This window comes from Nerophis ophidion, linkage group LG21 (assembly GCF_033978795.1).
Source record: "Nerophis ophidion isolate RoL-2023_Sa linkage group LG21, RoL_Noph_v1.0, whole genome shotgun sequence".
NCBI lineage: Eukaryota > Metazoa > Chordata > Actinopteri > Syngnathiformes > Syngnathidae > Nerophis > Nerophis ophidion.
In genome coordinates this window covers 39,806,925-39,811,924 of record NC_084631.1, presented here as the reverse complement: position 1 = coordinate 39,811,924, position 5,000 = coordinate 39,806,925, and the positions used below count along the sequence as shown (strand labels likewise).

Sequence of the window (5,000 nt, the reverse complement as noted above, 5' to 3'; positions counted from 1 at the left end):
ACCACCAAATTTCACAGTACAAATAACAATGGTATCAATTTACAAGAATTCGGTTGATAAAACACTTAAATTTTACTGTAAAATACAATTTATTAAAAACAATCGTAAACACTAGTGGCCATCAAATTTGAGCAGGGGTAGGGGTGTCCAAAGTGTGGCCCCGGGGACATTGGTGGCACCACACTTTTATTTGATTGGATTTTTTGTCCTCTGGCCTATTCCAAAAATCTAACATTATAAAGAATGACAAAATTATACGAGAAAAAAAAAAAGTGGTATAATACTACACGGTACAAAAAATAAGTCAGTAGATTATACGGTAAAATATTTGTGGAAACTCAGTGGCCAGAATTTTACTGTAAAAATTATATTTTTCTGTTTACAGTAATGCACTGTGAGAAAAGTTTTTTTTACAGGAAAACATTTTTTAGTCAGAATTTTACCGTTAATATAACATTGGTAGCTATTTTCAATTCACAAAGTATTTCAGTGTAAAAACTGTTTATTTTCCTGTAAATTTTCCGCCAAATTTGTGGACACATTTGACCAATTTTCAATTTTCAGCAATTCCTTTTTATAAACACTAATTTTACCGTAGATTCTAGTAATTTGAGGAGGGGTGTCCAAAGTGTGGCCCCGGGGGATTTTTGTGGCACGCCACTTTTATATTATTTTATTTTTGTCCTCTGGCCTATTCCAAAATGAATCACAATAAAATAATATAACAACATAAGTTTATAAGAGAAAAACAATAATATGCAGAATCCTACACTGTAAAACAAGTCACAAAATTTTACAGTAAACTATTAGCGGCAGCTCAGTTGCCGGAATTTTGCGGAAAAAAAATGGAAGCGGAACTGTTTTCCTGTTTATAGTAATAATACAATATAATAAAATAAAAACAACTAAATAAATAAAACTAAATAAAAAATGCCAGTTTAAAAGTTAAAGTTAATTAACCATTAAAATAACAATGTTATAAATTTTTAATTTACAGTATTTGGGTGTAAAAATCTTACGGGAAAATGAGTTTTATTGTAAATTCATCACCGAATTTCACAGTAAAATTAACAATGTTATCAATTTACAATCATTCGGTTTAAAAAAACTAACTGTAAAATGCATTTTTTTTTTAAATCTTTAAAAATTTGTTTTAAAAACACAAATTTTACCGTAAATTCTAGTTGTTTGAGCAGGGGTGTCCAAAGTGTGGCCCCGGGGATTTTTGTGGCACACCACTTTCATTTTATTCCAAAAATAAAACATTAAGTAGAATGACAAAATTATATGAGAAAATAAGCAGTATAATAATACACAGTAATAAAAAAAAAACAAGTCAGTAGATTATACAGTAAAATATTTGTGGAAACTCAGTGGCCAGAATCTTACTGTAAAAATAATATTTTTCTGTTTAACGTAATGCACTGTGATTGTATTTTTAGTTTTTACAGGAAAAAAAACCTTACGGAATTTTTCCCATTTTGGGTAAAATAGTAGCCATTTTCAATTCATCCCAAGTACTTCAGTGTAAAAACTGTTCATTTTACTGTAAATTTTCCACCAAATTTATCGACACATTTGACCAATTTACAACATACAGCATTTTGTTTTCAAAAACACAAATTTTACCGTAAATTCTAGTTGTTTGAGCAGGTGTGTCCAAAGTGTGGCCCCGGGGGACATTGGTGGCACGCAACTGCTTTTATTTTTCCTTACTTTCTCCAAAATAAAACACAATAAAAACATATAACAACATACGATTATAAGAGAAAAACAATAATATGCAGCAAAGTACACTGTAAAACAGGTCACTAGCATTTACAGTAAACTATTAGTGGCAGCTCAGTTGCCGAAATTTTGCCATAAAAATAGAAGCGGGACTGTTTTCCTGTTTACGGTAATGCACTGTAAAAAAATAATACAATACAAAAAAAAAAAAGTCAGATTTTATGGGGAAAAACTGCTAGCTTAGTCGCAATAAATTAACTGTTAAAATAACAATGTTACCCATTTTCCATTTACAGTATTTGGGTGTAAAAACCTTACGGTAAAATGAGTTTTACTGTAAATTTACCACCAAATTCCATCCATCCAGTTTCTACCGCTTATTCCCTTTGGGGTCGCTGGTGCCTATCTCAGCTACAATCGGGCGGAAGGCGGCGTACACCCTGGACAAGTCGCTACCTCATCGCAGTTACCACCAAATTTCACAGTAAAAATAACTAGGGTATCAATTTACAGTAATCCATCCATCCATTTTCTACCGCTTATTCCCTTTTGGGGTCGCGGGGGTCGCTGGTGCCTATCTCAGCTACAATCGGGCGGAAGGCAGGGCACACCCTGGACAAGTCGCCACCTCATCGCAGTTACCACCAAATTTCACAGTAAAAATAACTAGGGTATCAATTTACAGTAATCCATCCATCCATTTTCTACCGCTTATTCCCTTTTGGGGTCGCGGGGGGCGCTGGCGCCTATCTCAGCTACAATCGGGCGGAAGGCAGGGCACACCCTGGACAAGTCGCCACCTCACCGCAGCAATTTACAGTAATTCCCTTTAAAAAAAACACTTACATTTGACTGTAAAATGCAATTTATTAAAAAAATCTTTAAATTATTATTTTCTTAAAAACACTAATTTTACCATACATTCCGGTTGTTTTAGCAGGGGTGTCCAAAGTGTGGCCCCGGGGATTTTTGTGGCGCACCACTTTCATTTTATTGCAAAAATAAAACATGTAGAATGACAAAATTATAAAAGAAAAAAAGTAATATAATATTCATCCATTATTTTTTCTTGTAAAAAAACTGTAAAAATACTTTTTTTTTTCACAGTGCATTACGTCAAACAGAAACATATTTTTAAAGTAAAATTCTGACCACTGAAGTTCCGTATAATCTACTATTATTTTATTTTATCTATTTTTTTTCTTTACTGTGTAGATGTATAATACTACACAGTAAAAAAAAATAAGACCGTAAATTATATGGTAAAATATTTGTAGAAACTCAGTGATCAGAATCTTACTGTAAAAATACTATTTTTCTGTTTGACATAATGCACTGCGAAAAAAATATTTTTACAGTTTTTTACGGGAAAAAAATGTCAGAATTTTACCGTTAAAATAACACTGGTAGCCATTTTCAATTCACACCAAGTATTCAGTGTAAAAAAAAAATTCATTTTACTGTAAATTTTCCGCCAAATTTATTGACACATTTTGACCAATTTTCAATATACAGCAATTCCTTTTAAAACACTAATTTTACCATACATTCCGGTTGTTTTAGCAGGGGTGTCCAAAGTGTGGCCCCGGGGATTTTTGTGGCGCACCACTTTCATTTGATTCCAAAAATAAAACATGTAGAAAAAAAATTATAAAAGAAAAAAAGTAATATAATATTCATCCATTTTTTTCTTGTAAAAAAACTGTAAAAATAATTATTTTTTTTTCACAGTGCATTACGTCAAACAGAAAAATATTATTTTTACAGTAAGATTCTGACCACTGAAGTTCCACAAATATTTTACCGTATAATCTACTCTTATTTTATTTTTATTTTTACTGTGTAGATGTATAATAAAACAGTAAAAAAAAAACAAGACAGTAGATTATATGGTAAAAATTTTGAGGAAACAAAGTGATCAGAATCTTACTGTAAAAATACTATTTTTCTGTTGGACATAATGCACTGTGAAAAAAATATTTTTACGAGAACAGTCAGAATTTTACCGTTAAAATAACATTGGTAGCCATTTTCAATTCACACCAAGTATTCAGTGTAAAAAATGTTTGTTTTACTGTAAATTTTCTGCCAAATTTATTGACACATTTTGACCAATTTTCAATATACAGGAATTCCTTTTAAAAACACAAATTTTACCATACATTCCGGTTGTTTTAGCAGGGGTGTCCAAAGTGTGGCCCCGGGGGATTTTTGTGGCACACCACTTTCATTTGATTCCAAAAATAAAACATGTCGAAAAAAAATTATAAAAGAAAAAAAGTACTATAATATTCATCCATTATTTTTTCTTTTAAAAAAAACATGTAAAAATACTTTTTTTTTCACAGTGCATTACGTCAAACAGAAAAAATATTATTTTTACAGTAAGATTCTGAACACTGAAGTTCCACAAATATTTTACTGTATAATCTACTCTTATTTTATTTTTATTTTTTACTGTGTAGATGTATAATAAAACAGTAAAAAAAATAAGACAGTAGATTATACGGTAAAAAATTTGTGGAAACTCAGTGATCAGAATCTTACTGTAAAAATTATATTTTTCTGTTTGACATAATGCACCGTAAAAAAAATATTTTTACAGTTTTTCACGGGAAAAAAATGTCAGAATTTTAGCGTTAAAATAACATTGGTAGCCATTTTCAATTGACACCAAGTATTCAGTGTAAAAAATGTTCGTTTTACTGTAAATTTTCTGCCAAATTTTAGACACATTTTGACCAATTTTCAATATACAGCAATTCCTTTTAAAAACACTAATTTTACCATACATTCCGGTTGTTTTAGCAGGGGTGTCCAAAGTGTGGCCCCGGGGATTTTTGTGGCACACCACTTTCATTTGATTCCAAAAATAAAACATGTCAAAAAAAAAATTATAAAAGAAAAAAAGTAATATAATATTCATCCATTATTTTTTCTTGTAAAAAAAAATGTAAAAATACTTCTTTTTTTTTCACAGTGCATTACGTCAAACAGAAAAATATTATTTTTACAGTAAGATTCTGACCACTGAAGTTCCACAATATTTTAATCTACTATTTTTTTTTTTTTTTTTACTGCGTAGATGTATAATAACACAGTAAAAAAAAATAAGACAGTAGATTTTATGGTAAAATATTTGTGGAAACTCAGTGATCAGAATCTTACTGTAAAAATACAATTTTTGTGTTTGACATAATGTACTGTGAAAAAAATATTTTTACAGTTTTTTTACGAGAATTTTACCGTTAAAATAACATTGGTAGCCATTT

At 30.3% G+C, this 5,000-nt stretch overlaps 1 protein-coding gene across 1 annotated transcript in view; it reads left to right on the top strand.

Moving 5' to 3' along the window:
• Nucleotides 1-5,000, top strand: part of tfpi2 (tissue factor pathway inhibitor 2) — a 13,371-nt gene that overhangs the window by 2,705 nt on the left and 5,666 nt on the right. The gene's annotated exons all lie outside the window — the stretch shown is intronic.